This window comes from Schistocerca gregaria, chromosome 1, assembly GCF_023897955.1.
Source record: "Schistocerca gregaria isolate iqSchGreg1 chromosome 1, iqSchGreg1.2, whole genome shotgun sequence".
NCBI lineage: Eukaryota > Metazoa > Arthropoda > Insecta > Orthoptera > Acrididae > Schistocerca > Schistocerca gregaria.
In genome coordinates, this window is record NC_064920.1 from 1,186,326,236 (window position 1) to 1,186,341,898 (window position 15,663).

The 15,663-nt window shown below is 38.7% G+C and overlaps 1 protein-coding gene across 1 annotated transcript in view; it reads right to left on the minus strand.

Annotated features, from left to right (window-relative positions):
- Positions 1 to 2,540: 2,540 nt before the first annotated feature.
- The window catches only part of LOC126298023 (Down syndrome cell adhesion molecule-like protein Dscam2), a 632,609-nt gene continuing 619,486 nt past the window's right edge, over positions 2,541 to 15,663 (minus strand). The window contains exons 36-37 of the mRNA XM_049989376.1: positions 7,088 to 7,228; positions 2,541 to 3,719 (exon numbers count right to left, since the gene is read on the minus strand). The gene's annotated coding sequence lies outside the window, so the exon portion shown is untranslated. The remainder of the gene's footprint in view (positions 3,720 to 7,087; positions 7,229 to 15,663) is intronic.

The window sequence follows — 15,663 nt, forward strand, 5'->3', positions numbered from 1 at the left end:
TTGTTCTAAATCACTCAAGAAATATCCAGAATCAAATGTCAAGATATTTCTGGAAACGTCGGTGCAAGTCTGGTGAAGGTTATCCAGAAGCTGGTAGAAAAATGTTATAAAATCTATTTGGAAATTATGCTTGTAAGAATTTATATGTACTGATCCTTTTACTTGCTTTAATCTGTGCTAAAGTTCTGTAATGTCTGATTTGGTTTTAAGTCGTGAATTGCTATCGTATTGTGAACAAAGCATTGTCAAAGACTCATTGTTTGGAAGGATATTAGTACACCTAGGAGTTGTCAGTTGCCAGTTCGGATATGTAGTGTGGTTAGCTCTGAGAGTCAGTTGTTGAGTCTGTGAAGTCGGTCAGTTTTGTTTGTAAATAAACGTCTGTAATGAAGAATTACTTGTTGTCATCAATATGAACTCAAGACCTTTTGCACGAAGCAGACACCTCCTAATGCAAAGTTTTAATTTGGTTGAGGAAGCTGGGATCGCTATAAGTGCAAACAAATTGAAGTGGAATGTTTTAATTTGGTGTTGAGGAGCTGAAATGTTAAAAGTGTTTATTAGAATGTTTTTGATGAGTTGGCTAACTCAATTGCGCCACATGCAGCCCGCGCCTGTGTAATTCTGCTAATGCTGCGCTCTGGCTGTTGATGGCTGCTGCGCACATACACACATACCGACGCTCGATGCAAAACTGTGTCACCTGCATAATGCGCCGGCCAGCCTCCGTTCCCCATATGCCGTGAGGCTGGCGCATCGCGCACTGAAACACACTAAATCACAATTTTGCTTCATATTTCCTAAAAATAACCCCTTGTTCTCTACATCTTAGATGGATAGTCATTGGCAGATGTGAATTAACTTTAGGCATGCCACAGAGACAGCATTGGGACCCTCATTCTTCATGTTGTATATTGCAGACCTGGCAGATAATGTTAATGGTAAATTCAGACAAATGATGCATGTATCTGTGATGAAGTACTGTGTGAAAAAAAGTTGCACAAGAAACTTATGTCTGCAAAAAATATATGTATTTATTTTGCATGGCCAAAAGTGTCTTTTCACTCATTAGGAATTTACACCTACAAACTGTAGCTTTCCTATACATTTACAATATCATAATATTCTTACACAAAAGAGTAAAATTATTTAAGAAAAAAATTTTAGCTACACATGAAAAACAATAAATAATGATAATTGTAAGTTGCTCACACACTGACTGAAATTATATGCTCAGATGATACAGTACATGGGAATGAAACACTGTAATAAATTAAGTAATAAAATACTCAATTTGCTCTTAATAGGAGACTGCAGGATGAACTCATAATAGGAGCAAGGTACAATTTGGCATTAAATTTATTGACTAATAACAGAAACTTTTCACAGTTGGTTGACTGAATTTCCAGGTTTGGTTCGACTCCCACTCTGGCACGACGTTTAAATCTGCCACAAAGTTTTGATGATTGACTGAAGTATTAAGTTGTTGTTAATAGCTCTCGTTGTACCTTGATAGTGGCGTAGTTTGGTCACATTTTTTTTGGGTGTCCTCTTTAATCTGAATCAAATGATCCAAAAATTTATGTAATGAGACTAGTAAATCAAATGTCACTAAACCACTTCTGGATGTGACAGGCATAATGTTTCCCTGATATAACAATTACTTCTAAATCATTTTCTCACCAGCAGATATTCTGGGATAAAACGATCACTGATTTTGTTCTTCTTTCACAGTAAATGGGTAAGCACTAGATATTTATACAAGAAATGCAATCAGCATACATGGTAATGAGAGACGGTACTCATACTCACAACATATGAGGTGTGATAAAAAAGTAACAGGAATTTTTGTTTTTCTTGCATAATCTGTATTTATTCATCAAAAACTTTGTCCCCTTGATAGTAATCCCCCTTTGATTAGCACATTAGTGCCAGCACTTTTTCCAATCTTGGATGTGCACTTCTAGAACTTACTTTTTGTTAAGGTGTTCACCTTCTTCAGTGATTCTGTTTTCATCTCATCCATAGTTGCAAAATGGTGACAATATTTTGAATGTCATGCTGCACTTTATTTCATTTTTCAAATTTAATGCAGATTCTGTTATCCATATTTTAATTCACTGATCACTCAAAAACACATAAAACCTTCTGACTGTGAACAGTACACTAAATAATCAAAACACCTGAAAATACAAGCATGCATCAGAAATATGTTTACCATCAAATTAAAGCAAATCTGAAAATCAGATGTATACAGCCCATGAAATTACACATTAATTTTTGACCACACATTGTACCTGTTCCTTTTGTGTCAGAGTCTGATCATTAAATTATCAATTTCTGCTCATTATCCATGCAACTCATATATTTTATGAACACAGACAGGAGTCTGCATGAGAAGAAGTATTGCAGGCTTAGTGTTCAACATGTTGGCAAGATGATACTTGTAGTTCCATTAGCTCTCTAGCCCAAATCATTAGCATGTGAATATGCATGTGATTTGCATAAAAATATACAAAGGTTCCCAGTCATAACTGGAATACTCTTTTTGAATGTGCTAGATTTGTAATGCTAGGAACTATAAGTTATTTATTTTGTATTAATGGTTCAATATTTTTGGGCTTCTGTGCAATGTTTGATACAAACTAAACTTGACATGACAAACATCATTTAATAGTTTTTATCTTTTGTAGTCCTGAAGATGAATGAGTGCTGTAAACAATGTGAAAGGTTTTTGGGTAAGGTACTGGATTCACATTCAAAGCGGTAGCAGTTAAAAGCTGTGTCTGACCATAGTGAGTTCCAGATCTATGATTTCATGGTTTGCATAAAGTGATAAAGGAAAATCCCAATGTGGTCCTGGGAAAGCACACAGTCAACTTCCTTCTGCTGTCCTTCCCCAATAACGACATGCCACATCTCAAATGACGTCACTGTGAATGTGATATTAATCCCTAATCTTCATTTTCTGAACTTTTTTTTTGCATGAGGATGACTAAAACAATGTGATGGAGGAAACTTGCTTTAGGGAATTTAAGATGCAGTACCCACAAATTAGCATTAAGTAGTATAATAAAACTAAGGAAAAATTTATTTTATTTTCAAGCACTTCATTGTATAAAAATAAAAATGTGACAACATTAAGAACTTTGTGCACATACTATACATTATACATTATTTGTACCATTGGCTGTTTGTTTATTAAAAACTTTGTAGAACCATAAATACATTAATTATATCGTGATCTGTGTATTTGTCAGTCTTCAAAGTACATGGCACATAATTATTATTAACGTTAACTCAATGAGATCATATCATAAAAATGTTGACTATTTGATAAACAGTTTCAGATGTTAATTTATATTATTACAGAGATTTTGAGTGAATGAGTGACTTACAAAAATTCTTATTTCCTGATTTACAGATTTACATATTTAGACATAATGCTTAGTTGACAATTCCAACAACCAAACTATACTCAAATATTTGAAGATATGAAATAGTCACCTGAGAAAAGTCTCATCTTTTTCTAAAAACACATAAATAACTGTTAAACACAGTAATTATACTGATGAACACATGTATAAAAATAGGTTCATCATGACTAATGTTAGTCAGTACTTGCAGAAAGTTATCACTGGTCATATAATGCCAATAGGTAAGGAAGTCATACATCAATGGTGTACTGACTCCTTTTCTGCAGCTTTTTCTGATGAAACCTAAGGTAGAGAACATGATTAGATCATTCCAAATGTGTGAAAACGTTCATAGAAGCACTACATAATTAAAAATGAATAAACACAACTTAATCTCTATTGTTTCATTTAGCAATACATAAACAATACGTAATAATAAAACAATGGAAAATCTTAGAAAAGGAAAGTTGCTACTTGCCATGTAGTCGATGTGCTTAATTGCAGATAGGCACAACAAAAAACAGTTACAAATGAAGTTTTGGCCATTAAGGCCTTTGTCAACAATAGACACACACACACACACACACACACACACACACACACACACACACACACACACACACACACACACACACACACACGACTGCACTCTCAGAAAAGTGAAACCACACTTCAGTTGCCAGAGACTACAGTCGTGTGTGTGTGTGTGTGTGTGTGTGTGTGTGTGTGTGTGTGTGTGTGTGTGGGTGTGGGTGTGTGGGTGTGGGCGCGCGTGCGCGCGCATGCCACACGCGCACCTCGCGTCTGTCATCTACTGTTGATAAAGGCCTTAATGGCCAAAAGCTTTATTTGTGACAGTCTTTTTACTGTCTCTATCTGTGACTCAGCATCTCTCTCTGTTATTTGGTAATACTATTACAATATGTAACCACGGTTGCCACAAGTTTCCCAAAGTGAAATTCCCTGATTTCCAGACAAGTTTTAGCATTTTCCCTGACAAATTTTTAGGTCTCAAGAGTTGAAGAAGAAGAAGAAGAAGAAGAAGAAGAAGAAGACAACGACTTCTGTATCTCTAAATTTGTGAGCAAAAATCTTAAGTACCAACATCAAAATCTTTTATAATGATTTCTTTTTAGATGGAGAAAGCAAGCCAAATGGTGTATATGTTTCATTAAGACCACTGATGTTATTTTATTTTAATAAGTAAAACACATTTGGTGACAAAAATACGCATTTTGTTGGAGTCGCAAGACAGACTTAAAATACCTTCACTTGTTTCAGAAATAGCCTCAGGAAAAAGTAGGCCTCTTGACAGAAATGTATAAAGTGGGGAAGAGTTGTGTAAATCAACACTATAGGTGACCACAAATAAAACGTTGGTTCTACTATGTTCATTACTGTCGGTATTACCCACTGTGTTATGCCTATTACTCTACAGGTATTGTGTGATTTTTCCTTCAAGAAATACACGAGTACTGCCAGCGACAACCACAATTTTCTTCTTCTAATCATCCATACTTTCTAATATATAAACTACTTTAAAAGTGCCAAAATGTACTAGAATAAATAAAATATCTATAAAATTCTGCACTGTACAATGTACTTGCGGTGAGACAGTCGGAATTCCTGAAGTCCATCACCTATGGCCTCTGGTCTGCCGAGGAGCACCACAGTCCTGGGTCCATGGATAAACCATGCAAATCTGCTGCATTACACCACACACAGACAGACCCAGCCTGCAGGCAGGTCAGTGAGACTAGATCCGACAGGCAAGGCCCGTACATTAGTGGGAAACTGTGGACTTCATATCAGCAGGCCTGATCCATTAGAGATACCCACAAAAATGGCTTGCAGTTTTAGCCCATCATGGAAGTCCACTCATGTGGCCAGCTGTTCATGTACCACAGACACCACGTTGATGAAATGAGACCACGGTGATTACCTATGAAACAGGTAACTTGCGCAAGCACTCTGAGAATCAATGCTAATGAGGATAGGTAGCAACTCACAATAAAGAATATCACTGAGCCACAGACAGGCACATAGGAAAGAATTTTTGGCCATAGCCTTTGTCAGAAAATGAGAGCGCACACACATTTACACAATCCCTCAGACACAACTCATGCACACAGGACTGTTGACTTGAGATGCTACGTCAACAAGCTCTGAGAATCGGATCCAAACAAACCACTCCTCACCCCCCACCCCCTTGCCTCACACTGGCAGCTGCTAGGCTAGCAGGAAGTAGTGGTGGCAGCGCTGACTGCAAGCTGGGAAGGGGAGAAGCAGTAAGAATGAGAAAGTAGAGAAACGGTGCATGTACTCAGCTGCACCCAGTCAGTGACTAAGGATGACATCTCAGTAAACAAACAATTTTATGCTACTGAGACAAAAATGAGATTTTTCCAGTGTGGTTTTTTTTTCAAATTTCCCTAATTTTTCCTGGTACGTTTGAAATTCCTTGATATTTCCAGAACTTGTGGCAACCCTTGTAACAATAATAAACTGTCCTTTCTTCCTGTGGTGTGGAATTAATGCTTTAAGGTTTTTGCATTATAGTAACTAACTTCCCTATTGTCAGATGCTAAAATACACACACCTTAAAACATTCAATAAAGATGTTCAGTAAACAAAATATTTATTGTGATAATATGCATCATGTGGTCAGAGATGAGTGAAGTGTAAATAAATGGTGAATATTGTATTAAAAAATGAAGCTGATGGCGATACAAGTGCCAAGTTAATTATAACAATAACTTCTTGCCAAATGTGTAATACTAATGTATTGTTCAAGAAATATATCAATACAGTGACAGGTGCAGAAAAAATCTTGCAGCAATATTTGTTGTCATTTATATATTTCTGTAAGTCTTTGTAGAGCTTATGTACCTCCTCATGGGAGTGTGTACACAATGGTGCATATGCCCAAATGATTACCTTGGAATATCTTTTGCTTATTTTTAAAATGAGTCCTTCTGTTCTGTCTGAGATTCCTCCAATATCTGTAACATTGTTTTAATTTTTTTGTTCACAATAAAGTTTGTACCTGAATTTTCTCCCAGCTCTCATACTGTACAAAAAACCATAATTCCTGATTTTTAACACTGTTTGATAGTCCATTACATTTCTGATAAAGAAAGAGTCATTTGGCATTGTTGGCTGGGATGCCCCGAGAGGTAATTCAGCCATCTAATTGCAAAGCATTTTATTCCTCCCTTTTCACACAGTGTATGAGAGTTGTGTTTTAAGTGTATTTGTTAAGTGTATATGACTGAAATGTGCGTCTGTATACTGTTGCGTCATATTTGTGTTGTATGATCATGAGAGAAAGAGGAGGTTGAATTCTGGTGCCAGGACGTAGCCTACGCCCTCAAATAGAACTTTCTGCCAAGCTTAATGTCCTCATCAAACAGATTACCATAAAAAGTGTCACATTCCTGAATCTTCTCCTAATTGGTGGGATCTACAGAACATGAAGAACGAATACATGGTGGCTCATGGTCTATAAAATCAAATGTCCTGGAAATAGGATATCTTTCCCTACTGACTTAACGTAAGGTTATTGCAAAGTTACCTAACCATGGATACTGTTTTGAAATGCAATAGAATCATTAACTTCATTTGGAAATATTAGGAATGTTTTCAATGTTTAAATACTATGTCTTACATACCGACTAAGTATTTTGCCAAATTGGATGGTATCACGATCACATTCAGCTTCACTTAGTTCTCGATTATCCGAGAACCCAGAAGGTGGCTGGAGATGGTAGCTGGAAAAGCTAGCATCATCTTCAGCCGAACTTGTTTCTGTGCTGCCAATGAAAGGACAAAAGATGACTTAGTGGATTTATGTACATATCCAGATAGTCAAGTACCATGGAACAGGTAGAAAGAGTCTTAAACAAAAATCTGTTAAAGTATGCAGATATAATCACTGTCTTTACACAAAGATGCAAGTCTTGGACTGTAGAGAATACTGTTACCAGAATGGATATCAATAATTAACTTCTGAAATTTGACATTTTATTCTTGATTTATCTCAGTTTGTCAATGTTCAATGTTCCGCTAATATTAACAGAGAGCCTTCACAGTGATCACTCAACAGTTGACTCTGTTCATACCCCTTACACACCCTACTACCTGGTCCAGCAATCCCTGTCCTTTGTGACTCCTGTACAGGCACAAATCTGGTCCCCGCTGCCCTTCACCACAGGGTCTTTACCGCCTTGCATGGCTTAGCTCACCGTGGGGCGTGAGCCACAATGTGACTGGTAATGGAGAGCTTCGTGTGACCTGGCATGAAGCACGACTGTCGCACTTGGATCCATGTGTGCGTTCTGTGCCAGCACAGCAAGGTCAGTAGGCATGTTCAACCTCCTCTTGGCAAGTTTGACATCCAAAAGAGGTATTTCCGGCATGTCCATATCAATTTCGTTGGTCGCCTTCCCCCGTCCAAGGGCTACAGATATATCTTATCGATCATTGACCATGTGACCCGCTGGGTCAAGGCGATCCCCCTTACTGACACGATGGTTGAGACTGTCGCCCGTTCCTTCATCTCGGCGTGGGTTGCTCACTTCAGCTGTCCCCCACCGACCAAGGTCATCAATTTGAGTCCAAACTCTTCACACGACTCTGCGAACTCTGGGGCATCACCAAGTTTCATACCACTGCATACCACCCGCAGTAGAACGGCCTGATCAAGTGGTGACACTGCACACTCATGTTGCCCTAATGTGCCACGGAGGTCTCAGGTGGGTCCTGCTGGCTATTCACTCAGCTCATAAGGAAGATCTTAATGTCTCGCTCGCCGAGGTTCTATACAGCGAGCCTCTCCTCCTCCCTGCTGAATTCATCAAGAATTCACCTTCTGTCACACTGAGGATCTCCCTGCTCTAATCGAATGTGTCCAAATGCATGTTGTGCACCTACATACCCCCCACCCCATCTCTGTTCGTCCACAAGGACCTAGCTACGTCTGACTTTGCTATGCTGTGGGATGACACTGTGCGGACAGCCCTTCAGCCACACTATTCGGGCCCTCACCATGTGCTATGTCGCGATACCAACATGTTCGTCATCAATCTCAATGGACGGCCACAGACAGCCTCAGTTAATAGGCTTAAACCGGCATGGTCCCTCAATGACGACATACCTCTCGACACAGCCATCCTGCCTTCAGCACATAACAAAGGATGCGACTTCCACATTAAACTGGTAATTGGGGACGTAAATGCCAGGGTTGGTATCAAAAACCGTGGTGATGTCTCAGTAGGCTGCCATGGAATTTATGATAGGAATGAAAGGGGTGAAAGGCTAGTTCAATTTGCAGAAGAAAATAAATTATTTATCATGAACACTTTTTTTAAGGAACACCATAATAGGAAATGGACCTGGAGAAGCCAAAACCATGAGACCCACAATGAAATAGATGTTATCATCACAAATCATACCAAAATAATCAAAGATGTTTCGGTTTTAAATTAATTTAATACTGGTAATGACAGTAGACTGGTAAGAGTGAAAATAAACATTAATACTCAACAAGAACGAAGAAAACTAATATAACAGAAAAAAGAAATTATCGGTATGGATAAACTGAATGAAAGGAAAAAGGATTTTGTGTATACCCTTTGAGTGAGATTAGAAGAGTCAACAGAAGAAAACCTAGCTGAAACGATAATGGAAACTGCAAAACAAATAGGTGGACTGACCACAATTACTAAACAACCAGGAAAGTTAAGAGCGGAAACCAAAGCTTTATTTGTAAAAAGATGAGAGATAAAAATTAAAACTTCCTGTGACAAGGTGGAATATTCAGAACTGTGTAAGTGTAAAAGGAAGAATATGAAAGCCGACATACAAAACTACCGCCCCATTAGCTTACTTTCTGTTATATATAAAGTGTTCACTAAAGTCCCGATAAGTCACATTAAAATAGTAGTGGAGACTGCACAACCCATAGAACAAGCTGGATATCGCAGTGGTTTCAGTACAATTGACCATATAAACACAATGCATGAGGTAATCAGTCGAGACAATGAGTATGAAATGCCATTATGCATAGCCTTAATTGACTTCGAAAAAGCCTTTTATTCTGCCAGCCACACTGATGTCATACAAGCAATGGCCAAGCAAGGAGTGGAAACAAAATATATAAACATATTGTGCAACATTTGTGACACTTCTGTATCATCTATCAATGTAGGAAAAAACAAATGTGAATTTCCCATTGGAAAAGGAGTCAAGCAGGGTGATCCTATATTCCTGAAGTTATTTATAACAGTTTTGAAGATGGCTATGTCCAAAATTATTTGGAACAACAGAGGAATAAGGATAAATGGTAAAAGGCTTACCAAACTGAGATTTGCTGATGATATAGTGGTCCTAGCTAACAGTAAGATGGAAGTGCAGTCCTCTATAAAAGACTTAACATATCATTGTCAGGAAGTTGGATTTAAAATAAATCACTCTAAAACTAAGGTTATGCATAATAATTTGGTAGCTGCAGGACAAGTAACACTAAACAGCAACATCCTAACCAATGTTACAGAATACGTTTATCTGGGGCAATTAATTGACCCCAAAGTGGATTTGAAACCTGAAATTTTTCGTTGAATTAAACTGGGTTGGAGGTCTTACAGAAGGAATGCAACAGTTTTCAAATCTAACATGCCAGTCTACTTAAAGAAGACAGTTTTTGATCAGTGTGTCCTATTGGTTTTAACGTATGGGTGTGAAACTTGGACTTTCAATAAACATTTCAAAAGGAAACTTAGAACTGCTCAGAGATCTATGGAAAAAAACAAAGACCACCAGGGAGACCACCTGACTGCTGGGATAATGAAATCAGGAAAGTTGCAGGCTTCAACTGGCAGAAGACAGCAGCGGACAGGGATGCATGGAAAAACCTCTTAAAAATGTATTTAATAACTTAAGAGGCTGCATGTTGTGTGTGTGTGTATTTGGATGATCTAATAAACAAAACAAACTTGGCGTCTGGTAATGTTACTGATGGAAGTTCATTAAGCTAGACAAGAAAAAGTAATGGTATGGTGGATCTCTGTGTCACACTACATGTAATTAATATACAGTTGGATGATTACTGGTAGCTTAACACAGGACTCGTATGTTACTTCTACTATTGGATTTCCTTTTCCTCCATCACTGGATTTATACATTAAATTATAATCCCAAATAGGTAAGAAGGTCTATTACTCCTTTCCTTCCTCAATAATTTCTTCACTACATTTTTTCTTCAGTAATCATGACTGTTTTCTCAGGGACATGTAAACATACTTTCAAAAGGCCTTGTGTGAGGTGGTGCTACCATTCACAGAGGGCACCACAGAGTTTTGTGTGTGTAGTCACCATCAAATCACCATCAGCCCCCCCCCCCCCCCCCCCCCCCCCCGGGCCCCAGCCTATTTAGGCCAGCCAAGTTATGATCGGCCTCAGTTCTCTAAGTGTATTGCTACAGCTCTTCGTGCACGTAATTGGTTCTTGCTGATTGTTACTTAAATACTGTGTTCAAGTTGTTAATGCTTCTGTGGAATAAAACTGTGTTACACCTACTGGTAGTGTTGTACTTATACCTAAATACAACACGATTGGCAGCAAGTGTGGTCTTGTTCTCCGTGCAAATTTTACTCTTGTTGGTCCTCCATATTCTTATGAAAGACATTTTACATTGATTGGTTGAAGAGCAAGAATCATTTGCTGAGGCATTGCACCACCGATCACAGGTGCTGGACAAACAAACTCATGAACATCATGTACATCAGTCATTGGTATCTGTATTGTCTAGCTGGCATGCTTCCCAGTCTGTATCACCTGCTGCTTTGCCCTCCACAGCCCCCATGGTTTATTCGCCTCCATTTTCTACATATGGAAAGTCCATTGAGGAATGGGATGAATATGAAAAACATCTGTGAAAACACTTTCAAGCTTCTGAGGTTACTGACGCTATTTTTGTCATGCCTTGTTCCTTTCCTGGATATTGCCATGACTGTATCAAGTCCTATGTCACCTTGCCCCTTTCCAGGATCCATCTTCTTTAACGTTTGATCAAATGCGTGAACTTCTTTCGAAATACTACTGTAAGCACACCCACATTACTGCATTCTAGACTGAGTTTTGTTGCTGTACAAAGCAGTCACATCAGTCCTGTCAAGCGTGGGTGACTGAACTGCATGGGCAGCTGAACTCCATGGGCTAAGTCATCGTCATCATTTTGTGGCCGACGTGCATAAAGAGATAATCGCTGATCAGATGGTGAGAGATGCTATCATTCGTTTATCTCTGGATCAAAAGGTTTGAGAGGTTGCCCTCCAGTGCAAAAATCCATCCCTCTCTGATAGGTAACCAAGCTTCAGATTGTTTGTAGAGGGAAGATATGATCACGGCGGTCCACAAATGATCACAGTGTCAAGGTGGTTGGCCTCGCTCCCAGCAGCAGTCACATCGACAATGTAAACAGGCCAGTAAACAGCAACAATGTAGTCCATTAAATTTTGCGCATGCATCTGCACAAATAAAATTTCCTCCATTGATATTTTGGCCATGTATCGTCTGGCCATCCTCAGAGTGAGTCACACAACTGAAGACAAGATGCCGAGTGTGGCCTTATATGCTCCACCATGGTGATACAGCGCATGCAGGTCACAGATGCTGGTCAGTGGCAAAGAAATACTCTTACAGATGTGCTGCCTGTGTCGAAGGCATACAGACATTTCATTCACTTATCGATGTATGATCGGCAGTGGTAACACCATGACGACTTTTCTGCAGTTTAATTACCCCAAGAGCTGGACTCCTCCATGCTTTGTCCAAATTAAAACCATTATCTCTATTTATTAAATTATTAGCTAATCCAGTCTCTATAGCTTCCTTGAAGACAGATGCTCTAAAGGAAGAGGTGGACGTTAAAATCTTTGTATCACAGTAATTCATGGAATGCACTGTATCAACACAATGTTTGGCCACAGCTGACTTGTCTGGCTGTGATAAGCATGTGTATCTTCAATGCTCCACACATCTCGGATGAACGGTGTGTGTTGTTTGACCTATGTATGACTTCACAATTTCCACAGGGCATCTGATACGCAAACGCTTTACAAAGCAGTAAATCATCCTTTATGGAGCTGAGTAAAGCTGCAATCTTCATGGGGGGCCAGAAGATCACCTTAACACAGTGTTTCTCAAGAATATGGCCTATCTTCGAGGAAAGAGCATCAAAATAGGGCAAAAACGCACTTGATCTGAAGGAATTAGTTTTCTTCCCTATCACATACCTGCATTCTAGGTTTTGCTGCGGAGAAAATCCATTGGCTTTAAAAACGCTCTTGAGGTATGAGAGCTCTTCTTGCAAATTATCTTTATCGGATATACAGTGCACCCTGTGCACTATGATCTTAAAGACACCTATGGTCTGTGACGGGTGATGGCAGCTACTGGCATGTAGACACAGATTTGTGTGTGGTGGTTTCCGATGTACAGCATGTCCTAATGTGTCATCAATCTGCTCATAAAATTCACCATTAAACTGAAAATAAGATGATAAAAGCACATGTTCAAATAAGGCTGTGATGTTTTTATCAAAATGTTGGCCAATAAGAGATAAAGAGTCTTTTAAAGATACCTTGGCGTATAATGATACCACGTCAGAACTAACATCTGTACTATTTAGCCTGACATTGCTAAGTCTCTGAATAAAACTCATAGAATTACGAATGTGGTGATTACATTTCCCTACCAATGGTTTTAATAAGGAAGCTAAATATGAGGCCTATAATGAGAACTATTGGTTCACCAATGTATTTTTCTGCCAAATATTTAGCATTCTTATTAAACCATTGGTAGGAAAATGTAGCCACCACATTCATAATTCTATGGATTTTATTCAGAGACTTAGCAATGTCAGGTGAAATAGTACAGATGTGCTTGTTAGTTTTGATGTGGTATCGTTGTACACCAAGGTACCTTGAAAGGACTCTTTATCTCTTATCGGCCAACATTTTGATACAAACATCATGGCCTTATTTGAACATGTGCTTTTATCATTTTATTTTCAGTTTCATGGTGAATTTTATGAGCAGATTAATGGCATTGCTATGGGAAGCCCCCTCTCCCCTCTGGTAGCTAATTTTATTCATGGAAGACTTCAAGGACAAGGCACTGGACTCGGCAAATTTTAAACCAACTGACTTCTGGATGTACGTGGATGACATATTTGTGGTATGGCTGCACGAGATGGATGAATTACATTGATTTCTATCCATGCTAGTATCAAATTTACTATAGCAATAGAAAAGGATGGCTGCTCCCCTTTTTGGATGTTGTCATTCGCCGTATAGTTGATGGCACATTAGGACATACAACATATCGGAAATCAACACACACAAATCTATATTTATATGCCAATAACTGCATCACCCTTCAAAGACCATAGGTGTCCTTAAGACCTTAGTGCTCAATGTGCACTGTATATCTGATAAAGATAATTTGCAAGAAGAGCTCTCATACCTCAAGAGCGTTTTTAAAGCAAATGAATTTTCTCCGCAGCAAATTCATGGAGCATTCAATGCAAAACCTAGAAAGCAGGTATGTGATGGGGAAGAAGACAGTAATCCCTTCAGATCAAATGCGTTTTCGCCCTATGTGGGTTCTCTTTCCTTGAAGATAGGTCATATTCTTGAGAAACACTGTGTTAAGGTGATCTTCTGGACCCTCGTGAAGATTGCAGCTTTACTCGGCTCTGTAAAGGATGATTTACTGCTTTGTAAAGCAGGTTTGCATATGATTCCCTGTGGAAATTGTGAGAAGTCCTACATAAGACAAACAACATGCACCGTTCATGAGAGGTGTGGCGCATTGAAGATACAAATACTTATCGTAACCAGACAAGTCAGCAGTGGCCAAACATTGTGTTGATACGGGGCATTCCATGAATTACCGTGATGTGAAGATTTTAAAATCCACCTCTTCCTTTTAGGAACCTGTCTTCAAGGAAGCTATACAGATTAGATTAGCTAATAATTTAATAAATAGAGATAATGGTTTTAATTTGAACAAAGCATGGAATCTGGCTCTTGGGGCAATTAAACTGCAGAGAAGTCATCATGGTGTCACCGTCTTCGATCATACACCGATAAGCGAATCAAATGTCTGTGTGCATTCACCACTGACCAGCATCTGTGACCCGCATGCACAATATTGCCACAGTGGAGCATATAAGCCATGCTTAGCATCTCGTTGTCAGTCTTGTGACTCACTCTGAGGATGGCCAGACGATACATGGCCATAATATCAATGGAGGAAATTTTATTTGCATGGATGCATGCCCAAAATGTAATGGACTATTCATTACACTGTGCAAATTTGAAAATGCACAGCAACATGTGTGTCCCATGCTCCCATTCTGCCCTTATTGATAAACTCACAAACTTATAGAGACTTGGGCTCCCCTCCGCTTCTCCCTGTGGCATGAACAGTAGTAAATTACAATAAAAACAGTATTTCTGTTCTAGGCCAATTTTCTGCCCCAGAGACTTACAAGTCAGTATTCTGGTCATTTACATTTCTTGTTGTAGATAACATATGGAGAATCTTTTTGGATTTGGTCTCATTTCTTCCATGTCCATCCAGTTCCAGTGGCATTCAGGTAACAAGCGAAAGATGAATTAGATTGCCTCATGGAATCTGGCATTGTTTGGCCTATTGCAACAAGTGAATGGTCTACCCCCTTAGTTATAGCAAAGAAACCATCAGGCCGGCTTTGCCCCTGTGGCAACTTTAAAATTTCTATGAACGCGCAACTATGGTGGATACATGCCCAATACCGCTCCCACTATTTTTCAATGTTTTTTGAAACAACTTACAGCATCTGAGCTGTTTTGTGCAAACTATTTGGATGACATTATAGTTTCTGGTGTCTCCACTGAAGAATATTTACAATCTATTGGTCATATTGTCCTTATAACTAATTACACCACTTTCCACCATAATTTGATTTTTACATTTCTCCCTATTCTTCCACAATATCCCCCATTGTTTTTGTTTTGTCTTCTGCGCCTTACAGGCATAGAGGTATTTTGGCCTTTACAATTGTTATAAGATGCCATAAAAATTATATCACTAAAGATAAAAATTTAGCTAATACGTAAATGATGAATTAATGCAAGATTTTGGCCTGGCAGGGCTTCCAACTGGTCAAATATCAATTTTTTGTAATGGGAGAATTATTGAA